Genomic DNA, 14,004 nt, shown 5'->3' with positions numbered 1-14,004 from the left:
AAGTTCTAGACTCTTCTAGAAAGTCTTCATCCTCATCCAAAGCCTAGACTCTTCTAGAAGATGTCAATCCTTATCTTTAATTCTAATCCTAATCCCCTCCTACCCTTGTCACATTCCCTAAACATGGGTTAAGACTTGCTAACCCAAGCCAAAGTTAACAAATATCTCCTCCTTCACCCACCCTCATTTATTGCCATCCACTTGCCTATCCCTAAGCTAATCCTAAACCATCCTAATCCATCCTCTAATCATTTGAACAATCCCAAGCAAGCTTAAAACATTCCTAATCCAACCCAAGTAGAAATTTTTCACCCTCCAACACAAATGACCCTCAAATATCTCTTACACTCTCCTTCAATGCTCTTACAAAGCACTTATGAAGGGTCTTTATGAAGATATTATCCCTTGAGCCTCCTTTGTTGACTCATCCTTGCCCTTTCCTCCATCCTCTCACACTATGGCATGTGTCACTCCCTGATTGGCTGTAAGGAAGCACAATCCATGTGCTCCCCTCTCATTCAATCTGAGCCCTCCATAAGCTTTCAACTTTCCTTCCATCTTAGCCCTCCATCCCTCAAGCCTCTTGCCTATAAATTGGATCCTTCCCCTTTGCAAAAACAACACAATCTAGAAAGTAAAGCCATAATGCCATTTTGAGAAGCCATTTTTTACATCAAATCCATTTACCAAAATTTATCAAAAATCCTCCATTGAAGACCATTTGAGCATTTGAGCATACATACATAATCAAGTCATCTTAGCTATTACACACACCTCTACATCAAGTGATCATCCTCATTGAGAGAGCCTATCCATGGCTCATATTCTCATTTGAAGACTTCACTTTGTCTTTCATGAAGTTATGTTAAATTAATATGAAAATTCTTTTTGATTGTTTTAATTTAGTGTTTCTAACATACTAAAGTAGCATATACATTTTGGCACACCCGGTGGGACCCCACATGGGTCATCTTCATTAGCTTTTTTAGTCAATTTTTGTATGTCATTTGCTAATTTTGGCCAATTTTGCTTGTTTTTATGATTGTTAAGATTGTATAAAAATATTTTGTAGGTCCATATGAGCATGAAGAAGACAAAGGAACTCATAGTCTATCTCATAGCATTTGCAGCTTTTTCAAGCTTCTAGGTGGGTGGAGAACTTGGAATTCTTCTTCCTCTTCTTGTCTATATTCTTCTTCTATTCCATATACTTCTTCTTCTTCTTCTTGAGGGATCTTGGCCTTTTTTTTTTAAGGAAACAAAATCATACACACTTTTTTTTAAGTGCTTAAAATGAATCCCCAAATCATACTTAAATCCATTAAAAACTAATCATTTGCAAAAAAAAATAAAAAATCTTTTAACAAGTGAAACTACACCAATCCAATCATTTGCATCCTTGCAACATCAAGGTTTTAGATGCATTCATGCAAAGTTAGGAACACTTCATTTTTGGAAATTTAAAAAGAACTTCAAGTTTCCATTTCAAAAGGTTCAAAATCAACACTAAGTGCACACTAAAATCTAAATCAAACTCAAAGCATCAATCAAGGATAAAGTGAACCTTATTCACAAATATTTTAAAGTTCTTTTAAAAATCTCATGAAAACTAAGAGTCTTAAATGGTTGCCAAAATTGTCCTAAAAGCTTTGTTATTTGTTCCAAACAAATGTCTTGTTTCAAAATCTTGAATGTTTCTTAAGTTTTTCATGCATCAAAACAATTTAGGAATATCATTTTTTTAGGCTTAAAACATGTAAACTAGAACACAAAATCTTGAGTGAAAACCAAAGTCCAAAGAGTCATTTTCACTTTTGAGTCCAAAACAATCTTGAATGATCTAAGGTTAAAATAAAGCACTTCAAAGTTCTTAAAAAAACACACAAAATATCAATCTTGAATGCTTAATCACTTTTCTTTCAATGCATGTTGCTAAAATCACTCTTGAGTGCCATGGATTAAAATCAAGTATGTTTTTTTTTTTTTTTTTTATGAATGTATGATTAAAACAACAAATCCAATCTTGAATGCCATAGATAAAATAATCATCTTTTAGGGCATAAAAAGAATCCACATTTTAGAAACTTTCTAAGTTATAAAAACAAATAAAGACACTTTGAGTGAATTTGTTGTTGGACTCACCCTCTTTAATCACCCATCATTCTAACCATTGGTTGCAATATCAGTGCCAAAAATGGTGATGGGTCTATCTAAGAAGGTGTTAAGTGCTCTACAAAAATCAAATTCCACTCACTTGAGTTTTTATTGATTTTTCTAAGATAGAAAATTTCTTGAATACACATTAGTCTGGCTAACACTTCATTTGGGCATAAAAATTGAACAAATCTTGACGTGGAGGGCCTCCGGGTGTGTGCTTGAAATCAAGCTTTACACAAATCTTTGTTTTGGGCTTAAAACAAACTCACACTCAATCTTGAATGCCTTAAAGAAAATCAATCAATACTTGATGTGGAGGGCCTCCAGGTGTGCACGTTTACTTTTTGTTGACCCTAAATCTTCTTGGTGTATTCATTCTTTGATCAATTCTCTTTTGTTGGCACATTTCAAATTGGAATTGAACCTTTGCATTTTAAATCATGTGTGTTTTCAAAAGGTCTAGATCAGAAAACTTAAAGTGTCAGTTGGAAAAGAACTCTGTCTTTTAGCCCAAGATCATCCAAGTCTTCTCTCCCCTTGTCATCTTTTGAGGCCATCTTGGGTGCATAAGATTAGGATCCAAAATCTTGTCTTAGCTTTTAGGAGGCTTGCTTGTGGATTTCATCACCCCTTGGGATGACCTCAACTCCAACATTCTGGCAGAGTATAAAGATCGAGAGGTGAAGAAAAAGTCACCTCTCTTGGGATCAAAATTCTGTCACTCAAGCTAAGCCTCAAGGAACTTTATACCCTTTAGAAGTGAAAGAGGAGAAGTGGGTTACCACTCCTCTCGGTTGTGTGACATTTTTTTGGTTTCATCTATGAATTTGGGCCTCACGTACCTTGGGTATATTGAGGACTCCCTAGCTAAACCAACTGTTAGCCTTGTAGACAACAATCTAGGATGTTAATGTGTTTGAAGTGATTGATCAAAATATTTGTAGAATATACACACTCCATGGTGCAGTTACCATCTTCTGAGAATCAAAACTTCTATCTGGTTGTTCCTATCTATTGCTTGATCTTTTACTTGTTGAATGAATGTTTTCCAAACTCAGTCAATCCTTTCTTAGGGCACACTTAACATAGTCACTGCCTATTTCAAAAGTTGAACAAAGTTGAAGCAAAACATCCACGATCTCTCAAAGCCAAATAGATTCAAGAATTTATGTGAGAACAACCCAAACCCAAATAGGAGTTTCACAAAGCCAAACTCAAGCCATCTCAGGTATACCAAGAAATTTTAGCCAGGAGAAAGGAAGTAACACCAAGCCCTCGAATTACCAAACTCCACAAAGTAGAAGACAAAGCTACTGACAAAGCCCTTCAAGACACCTAGTTAGATCGCACTATTAGATGTAGCAAACATCCAGGAGTTCACCCTGCTTATGTCTTACCAACTAGGCATGATTTCTATGATTAGGCCCCCTTGTTTCTCCACATCTTCTTGCATAAGTTTCACTTTAGAGCCATCTTTGTAGGAAAGCCATCCATTCTAGGCTATCCCTGTAAGTAGTTTAGCTCATCCATCTCACCTAGTTCCTTGCCTTAGAACCAAACCATCTAGCCAGTAATCAAAAAGTTCACATCCAAGCCTTCAAAATTTTTGTCACATTGCCAGAACTTTCTTTTCCTATCATCTTGCAAATCCACTAGTCTCACCAAGGTTATCTCTCTGACAGAGGATTTTTTAGGGTAATCTAGCCTTGTCACTTGTCATCCCTCATCACCTTAAGCCAAAGTTTGGGATCCACAAGTGGTTAGTCTCATTTTTTTCCTAAGGGATCATCAGTCTCCTTAAGTTGACACAATCACCACCAAGCTTGCACATAGGAAAGTAGACCTTTCGTGCTTTAGCAACATATCTTTGAAGTTAGAATCCCCAACCCAGTCTTCCTTAGGTTTGTCATATAGCTTTTCCAAAGCCTAGGAAATCACTTGCATAGAAAAGCCTCCCCCCTTTGCATCCATCAACATTGTTGCACCTCATCCCTAGGAACATTTTCATGCCACCCATCACTTGCTTAGCCAAGAAGAAGAAGGAAACAATGGAGCCCTATCATTTGGAGTAGACAACATCACTCCCCTTGAGCACTCAACCATCCTTCAGCCCAGAGAATGCTATACCATCACCTACTGACATTGAAGCTTTCATGAACCAACCAGGAAATGCAGTATTGGTGAACACCATTATAGACAAGAACAAAGAAATAATCATGGAAAACTTTCAGAGGGACAATATAGGAGCCTTAGTTTTTGGAAGACCTCCTCCCTTATTAGATCCTTCCCACCCTCTGTTTGGGTAGCTGCCACTACCCATAGGTTCTTACGATCCAAATCATCCTTTGTATATACCAAAAGAAGAGCCTCAAGCCACCTTATATGATCCAACAGACCCAAACATACCATCCTCCACTCAAGTTGAAATCTCCATTTCGCAAGCCAATCCAGCGACCACCACTCCACCATTGGTCCATACCACTCCATCCCAAACCCCCTTCACCCAGAATACATCATCATTCACTCCCTTCACTATTACTACTGCTACTCTCCAACTCAACCTTCCAAATCCACCCATCTCCTAAATTAATGCTAGCATCTTTGTCCAACCTCATCAATATACAACTGAGATGCTACCCATAGGGCCAAGTAATCAACCTTTCATCATCCCCAGCTTGTTTACCTCAACTTAGAGCACAATTTCATCATTTCCACTAGGTTCTTGGAGCTCAGTGCCATCAGCCACAAATCCACAAGCTACTGCCCTCACTCCACAAAGCTATCAAACCCCACAAGCTACTACCAATGTTCTGCCAAGCTCTCAAGTGACCCAAGCTCCTGCCACCTCTCTACCAAGCTTGCAAATCTAGCCACCAAGCTATCAAACCCCATCAGTTCCATTTTTGAGCTTTCAATTATCGCCACCTCCACCACCAACTAATCCATTACCTCTTATTACTAACTATTTCTCTATGCCACTTCTAGGAGAAAATCCACCACCACCAACCACCAATAACTTGGCCTCTTTTGCCATGCAGATACCCTCCCAAATGGTGGCACAACCCACATATATTGGCCAAACTCCTCAAATCCAAATTCAAGTTCCACAAGCTCCTCGATCCTTTCCCCAAGCTTCACAACCATCTTATACCTTACCTCCACAAAGCAATCCATTTATCCCATAGCCAGCTTATGTTCCTCAATCCCAACCTCAAATCCAATATCAATAGCAAGCCTCACAACACATGCAACAATATGTGCCACCTCCACCTCAGCAACCATCATCCACCATTCAGTTACCTAAGCCATGTACAATCCCTACTAGCCCATACCTTAAAGCCATCCATATTCAATTGCACCATTCAGTGCATATCTCCCTCAGAATGCTCCTACAATGGAGGCACCACAACCATCACCCATTAATTTATAATGGGAAGCCATGAAGACAACTTTGAAGAACATCCAGGAGGGAAATGGCCCAAAAAACTTCAAGTTTGAGAATGTGTGTCCTTACCCATTTGATAGAGCCATTACCATGACGCCATTTCCCAAACACTTTGAGATACTCAAGTTTGACAAATTTAGAGGAAAAGGAGACCCTATCACACATATCAAAGAATTTTACATGCACTACCAAGAAGTGGCATACAGTGATGTCTTCCTTTTGCACCTCTTCCCAAAAATTTTGGCCGGACCAGCTCTTGAATGGTTTTATAGAATTCCATATGGCACAACCAAAAACTTGATTGAATTGTCTAAGGCATTTGTAGCCCAATATGCCCATCTTGTTGAGACAGAATTATCAGTGGTTGATCTTGTCCACACCAAGCAAAAAGGTGGAGAAAGTCTTGGTGAATATCTGCAAAGATGGCAAACCCTTACCACCTGCATATCTTGCACCTTGCTATAGCACCATTTGGTGAAAATGTTTATTGATAATGCCCATCCCAGCTTAGCTCACCACATAACCATGAACTGTTTGTAGATCTACAAAGATATCAAAGAAAAATGAATGATCCTTGAGCAAGGACTCATTAAAGATGATGTGGTCAAGATTTACAAGGAAGCCAACCAAAATCAAACACATTCAAATGACAAGTCTGGGTATTGGAACAAAAATAAGCACGTTGCAACAGATGGGGTCACTGACACTAGACATGCGAATATTGTTGGTCCTTCCCAAAATTAGTCCAACCCACCTTATCAACCAAACAATCAGCAAGCTATCAACAACCAACAACAAAATCAGAAAAGCTTTCAAAGCCACAATCCAAAGCCCAACTTTCAAGGGCCTAACAATCAAGCTAATGCCATCAATGTAGCTACAGGATCAAAGCCCAAGTTCCAACCTGCACCTCAAAACTATACACCCCTTGGTGAGCCATTGGATGTCATTTTTGAGAAATTAGTCAAGGAAAACCGCATCAAATTTTCTCCTACCCAGCAAATCAACCTAGGCTAATCCAAAGTTGCATGGTATAGAGGCAATGAGTATTGCAAGTTTCATAGGGTGAAAGGGCACACCACCCTTAGATGCATGAAGCTGAAAGATTATGTGCAAAACCTCAATGATCAAAAAGAAATCACAGTTGGAGCACAAACCTCTCCCAATGCAGGCTTGCAAATCTATCAAAATGCTTTTCCTCCTCACAACAACCAAAATCTTGGAAAAGCACCCATCCAAACCAACAAAAAAAACACCAACAATTGCCAGCCAAACCAACAACATGGGAAGAACAATGACCACACTTCATCCTACATAGACTATGGTAGTCTCATAGGTTGTATATCTGAGAAAGAGCCTTCTGTCAATGTTATCAATATCCAAGGCCCAAAAAATGAGTGTGTAGTCACCATTCAAAGAATGTGATTGAACATCATAGCCCCATCAGTCCCATAAGCACTATCAACCCCAACAACATCATCAGCTCTATCAAAAAGCTAGTACAATATCTTGGAACACCTTGGGAACATGCCAACCCAAATCTCCATTTTAGACCTTCTTCGCACTAGTCTTGTGTACAAAGACATCCTTGATAGTGCTCTCATAGAATCCCATGTCCCTTTGGATATCAATGAGACTAATTTTCATAATCTTGTTGGATACCTTTCATCCTCATGTACCTTATCATTCAAGCCCACTGACATACCTGTGGTCGAGCCAGATCACACCCTTCCACTTCATATAGCCATTATGGTATCTAATTTTTCCATAAAAAGAGTACTGATAGATAATGGATCAGCCTTGAATATTTGCACCCTAAAATTCATAAAACAAGCTGGGTATACTAAGGCAGATATCATCAATGAGGTTATCACCATTAAAGCTTATGATAATCTGGAGAGAACCATAGAGGGAATAGATTTGCTACCCATCAAGGTTGGGCCAATCATCCAAGAAATAATTTTCCATTTTGTTGATCTAAACTTACCATTTAACATCCTCCTTGGACACCCATGGATCCAGTCCATGAAGGCTGTTCCATCCACATATCATCAGTGCCTCAAATTTCTGCATTAGGGCACTGAAGTGACCATCCATGTCGATCTAGAACCCTTTGCTTATTGCAATGTAGTTGAAGCCTCATATACAAACCATTTCCCTGGCATCGAAATTGGCCAATCCATTGCTAGTTCATCCAACACCTGTAATGACCCAGAAACCATCCTCACCTCCACCCTATCTACCCTAAAGATCAAAAACAAAGGTTGTGGAGAGTATAGCCTATCTGATGCATTTGCAGTTGGTGCATTTACACTTGATCCACACACCCATGGACATCCCGCATATCATAGAGCTAAGGAGACTCCACCTCCTTGATACACATAGCTTGGCCCAACAACCTTTGTATCCCCGAGAATCCCTCTTCATGAAGAGCTCACTCTGGATATCAACAATTGGTTACATAAGGATGCACTTTCAATAAATCAAGCACGCCTTGATCACTTCAGCCAGAAGTATCCCCAAGCACATAAGCTCATCACTAAAAAATGGAACTATCAAGGTGGTGGTCTAGGACCAGAGGAAAGAGGCATGCAATGTCCCATCAAAGCACACAAACGGGAAAAGAAGTTAGGTCTAGGCTTTGGCATACCCACAACTGGGGGCACCAATATGGATGGTCATGCTTTTTTGAACATCCACTATGACCTTGTAGAAATTGAAGACATTCCAAAGGAAGTTGAAAAGAGAGCCTACGATGATATCCCAGACCAAATCTCCCTGGGAGACTCTATTCTCCAACAACTATCCATCCATTTCATCGACCTACCACTCGCTCACCCTGAACTCATAGATTGGGACCAACCAAGCGTCATACACATTAATGAGTTCGCATCATAGGAAGCACTTCTAAGATTCATGGGAGTTGAAACTCCTTACAAGAAAACAAAGCTAGATTATGCCTATATCTATAAGCTAGATCTCAAGGGGTATTTTGGAGAAAATCCCCAACCTAGTTATGATACACCCAAAGTTGGAACTAAGGTGAATCTGAGACAAGCTCAGGCAGCGAAGAGAGCCCCTTAGTGAGAAAATCCAGAGTCCCAAGCAGAACATGAGGATTTAGCATTGCCTCCTCAAGATAATTGACTAGAGGTGTCTTCTTTTCTAATTGAGGATACTAGAGAAGTCAACATCAGTTCTTTAGAGATCCCCAGACTTGTTCACATTGTTGCATCCCTATTGCAAGACCAAGCTGATCTCCTCTTTGAGGTCTCAACAGAGAACATTGGCCAATTGACATGGTCATATCAGGACATGCCAAGACTTGACCCAAAGCTTTTAGTTCATCATCTTGCAGTCGATCCAAAGATCAGGCCCGTCAGACAAAAGCTTAGAAAAATGCACCCCAAGGTGGCATTACTAGTCAAATCTGAATTAGAAAGAATGTTAGCTGCTAAGGTTATCTGACCTATCGACTACTCAGAGTGGATCTCTGCCATGGTCCCCGTCACCAAGCCTTTTGGAGACATTAGAATCTGCACTAATTTTAGAGATCTTAACAAAGCTTGTCCAAAAGATGATTTTCCCTTACCCAACATAGATATGATTGTAGACTTTACAGCTAGACATGAAATTCTATCCCTCATGGATGGATTTTCTAGGTATAATCAAATCAAGATTGCAGAAGAGGATCAGCATAAGACAACATTCACTACCCCTTTGGGAACATTTTGCTACAACATGATGCCTTTTGGCCTAAAGAATGCTAGGGCTACCTATCAAAGAGCTATGAAAACCATTTTCCATGATCTTATCCATAGCATTTTGGAGGATTATGTGGATGATATCTTGGTTAAATCTCACACCTTGATGGATCATCTTGCTGACCTAGAGAAAGTCTTTGATAGGTTGGCCAAATATCATCTCATGCTGAATCCCAAGAAATGTGTCTTTGGGGTCACATCTGGCAAGCTTCTAGGCTTTATAGTTTCTAAATGAGGTATACAAATTGACCCCAAGAAGGTCAAGGCTATCTTAGACATGCCTCCTCCTCAGATACTATGATAGCTTCATACTCTTTAGGGAAAGCTTCAATCTATCTGGCACTTCATCTCCCAGCTTGCAGATAAGTGTATGCCATTTGCACATCTACTAAAGAAAGATGAGAACTTCAAGTGGGATTCTTTATGTCAACGCAGCTTTGATCAGCTCAAGCATTATCTCACCAATCCCCCTATCTTGGTTCCTTGAGTTCCTAGTTGTCCCTTCACCATGTACATATCAGCAATGCCTATTTCTCTAGGGGCACTTCTATCATAGCACGATGACTACGACAGAGAAAGAGCCATCTACTATATCAGTAGAACCCTAGTTAGTTATGAACTCAATTACACTCCTATGGAAAAAGCTTGTTTGGCAGTTTTTTCTCAACTCAAAAGCTTTTCCACTACATGCTAAGTCATACCATCTAGCTAGTATCCAAAATTGATCCTCTCAAGTATATGCTCTCTAGAACAACACTTACAAGCCGTTTGACCAAATGGGTTATGCTCCTTAGCAAATTTGACATCCAATATGTGGACAAAAAGGCAATCAAAGGGCAAGCTATAATAGATCACCTAGTTGATGCACCTCTAGTAGATACATATCCTTTGATCATAGAATTTCTAGATGAACATATCTATCTAATTGAAGAACAACCCCCATGGAAACTTTATTTTGATCGCTCATACACATCTCATGGATTAGTGGTAGGAATATTGTTGGTCACACCTCAAGGATATTATATTCCAAAAGCTTTTAAGCTACAATTCCCTAGCACCAACAATATAGCTGAATATGGAGCTCTCATAGTAGGATTAAAGATAGCCACAAAATGGAACATCACTAAGTTACAAATCTTTGGCAATTCTTAGCTCATCATCAAGCAAGTCCTAAATGAATATCAAACCAAAGATGAAAAGCTATTACCCTACAAAGAGCTAGTTGATCAGCTAACCCAACATTTTACAAAATTTTAGTGTATACAAGTGCCTCAAATGCAGAACAAAATAGCGGACTCTATGGCTACTATCGGCTCGCTCTTGGAAATTCCCCAAGTAGCTACATAGTATGAGTTTCTAGTCGAGCAGCTCCTCACACCCGCCTACGCGAATGAGGATTCAAATCATGTTTGCATCTTGGTTGGTCCTCAATCCCCTTGGTACCATGAAATCCATGCTTACCTTAAAGATGGTATCATATCCCCTCACCTCACATGAATCCAATGCCAAAACCTCATCCAAAAATCATCTCACTATGTCATCATAGCCAATACCCTATATCATCGGGGTTATCATGATATTCTTTGTAGGTGTTTAGACCAAAATGAGGCCATAATGGCATTAAAAGAAGTACATTTTGAACCTTGCGGTGCCCACATGAGTGGTATTGTCTTAGTGTGAAAAATCCTTAGAGTAGGCTATTATTGGCCTACCATCAAAGAAGACTCCTGTGACTTTGTCAAAAAATGTCTCCCATGTCAGCAACATGCCAATTGTGTGTATGCTCCAACACAAGATCTACAGCCTATTGCACCACCTTGGCCCTTTGCATGTTGGGGCCTTGATCTAGTTGGAACTATCAAACCACTTTCATATGATAGACATAAATGGATAATAACAGCTACAGACTATTTCACTAAATGGGTGGAAGTAGTCCCCCTAGTCTCAGCTATAGGAGTTTAGGTCTCCAAGTTCATCTTGTACCACATTGTTTGTCGCTTTGGTATCCCATCCACCATCTTCACTGACCATGGAGGTAAATTTGAAAATCTCAACATGGAAGAATTATGCACTTCCCTCTACATCCATCACCACTTTTCTAGCCCATATTTCCCACAAGGTAACGGCCAGGCAGAGGTAACTAACAAAACCCTCCTCAAAATCCTAAAGAAAGTTGTCAATGATTCCGGCTGCAATTAGCACCTACAAATAAATCTAGCCCTATGGGCCTATCAAACCTCCTTCTGTACATCCATAGGAACAACTCCATACTCCCTAGTTTATGGTGTTGAAGTGGTACTACCCATAGAGGTTGAACTTCCCTCCTTGTGCATATCTTTGCGAGGGCAAATATCAGATGAAGAATATAGAGTAGCTCAGCTCACCCAGCTAGATCTCCTAGATGAGAAGTAACAACACACCTATGATTACCTCATAGTCTATCAATCTCATCTCAAAAGGAACTTCAATAAGAAGGTGCTTCCCTGACACTTTCAGCTAGGTGACATGGTCCTCAAAGAAAATATGAAAGTCCAAGCCGATTGAGAAAAGAAAAGAAAATTTGAACCTACATGGCTTGGTCCTTATGTTGTCACTGCCTCCTTTAGCTCTAGAGCCTATTAGCTATCTACACTAGAAAGAGAAATCTTGAATGATCCTACTAACATCATTCATCTCAAGAAGTTCTATGCTTGAAGATCCTTGGTATACCCAGCTTTTGAAAAATACAAAAAAAAAAATAGTAAAGAAAAATAAGCGTCTAATGGTGAAAACTTGGCAATTCAAGCACCTTGGATAGGTATCTTGGTGAAAACCTAGTAATTTAGGTGCCTTGTGTACTAAGACTAATCCATTATCTATCACTATGCTATCCCTCATCTATCCACTCACCATCCCATAAAACACCTGTTTGTTCCCTTGGTGTTCCAACCAAATATCCAACATCTAATGAAGCTTGTAAATACCTCTTGTACAACTTGTAAATCTTGTACCTTAGCTTGTAAATCTTGTACCAAAACTTGTATCATACCTTGTAAATCTTGTATCATCCCTTGTATCATAGCTTGTATATCCAAATCTTGTCCAAAACTTGTACCATATTCCAGCTTGTAAATAATCTTGTATCCTAGTTTGTATCCTATTACATGCACAAAAATAATCTCATTTTCCTTAAGCTTTTCACAAAACCATCAAATTATCCAACTATCCATCCAAAACACTCTAAAACATTTCCATCTCACAAAACCAAAACATGAACAACCTTGTACATTTGTAACATATCTTGGTCTGTCAGCTTGTACATTCTCTTTAGCTTAGTACCATTGTATCTATCCAGCTTTTTTGTTAGTTCATCCTTGATCAACATCTTGCACACATTGCATAACCCTTGGTTAGCTATTCCAATGTATCCTTTAGCTAGATCTCTTGTCACCAAAGTGTTATCCTTCTTAGTTCATCTTGCTAGACACATCACTCATCCAGATCCATTAGCTTAGGTGCTCTCCGATAGATCCTTGTAGGATATAGCTTTCCTCATGTCTGATCTTGGTTCGTTAGTACCTCATCCTACCCATCTCATTGGCAAATGGTTCTCTTTTTGATTTTCACTTTCTTTTAATTTGGAATCTTCCATTTGGGTCTTGAAGTTTCTTTTCCAAGAAATCTTTTTGTTCCCTCCTCAAGGTTGCCATGATCTTCCATATCATGGTATACTACGAATGGGGCAATCTGAGCATAAGGTTTTGATCAAGTCTTTTGTTTTTTTCCTTTTCTGCTTGTGGGTTACCCAATGTGAGTTCCACGCTGCTTACTCTAGGATTCATGTGTGCTACTGGGGCAATCTTTGAATGTTTGTTTTGAGTCAAGTCTATCAGTCCTCTAGACAGTTGGTGAAAAGGCCTTGATGTTCTTGGTAACCTTGGCAATTAACCAACAGTCCTATAGCAAATCTAGTGCTCAACTACATGGTGGTACTTCTCTTTGAAGTATCCCCCCACTCAAAAAGCTTCAATGGAATCCCTTCATCTCCATTATTCCCCATCCATATCCAGCATCTATCTTTCCTACCCTAGCTTATGCATCAGTATCTCTCTGAGTCAATCATCACTCTTAGCTTTAGGGATCCACAATCCTAGTCTTAGGATCCACCAATCAAATCAATCCACCAAGCCTCATCTTTCAAGATCCACAATCCTAGTCCTGGGGATCTCCGAAACCCATCTCTTGCCAATATAGCTCTTTGAAATCCTATTGCATCAGCTTTACATCCCATCATCCATCTCCCTATTTTGGATTCCTTTTTATAGCGCTCTGCTCCTTCATCCTCCCCGTAATCCTAAAATTCTTAAGATTATTTACTCTTGTGCCTCTGATTTTCTCCTTTATCATTCTCCCCTTGTGAGAGTTTGAGCTAACTAAACCTCTTCTCTTAAGCCACTCTTCGTCCTCCCACCCACCAAGATTCTTGTACTTTTCAAGAAGTTGTTGAGCCTCGCTTTCTCTCCCTGATGCCTTCTTGAGGGGGCATCTCGCAATCCATTCTCTCCTCTTTTGCTCTAGCCTTGGGTATCTTATTTTCTTATCTTTGATGCCATGCCACTTGCGGCATCACATCAAAGAGGGGCAAAATGTAGACACCTA

The sequence above is a fragment of the Cupressus sempervirens genome, chromosome 11, assembly GCF_028749045.1.
Source record: "Cupressus sempervirens isolate cs-2001-9-10 chromosome 11, ASM2874904v1, whole genome shotgun sequence".
NCBI classification, from domain to species: domain Eukaryota; kingdom Viridiplantae; phylum Streptophyta; class Pinopsida; order Cupressales; family Cupressaceae; genus Cupressus; species Cupressus sempervirens.
Note: the sequence above shows the minus strand (reverse complement) of the source record.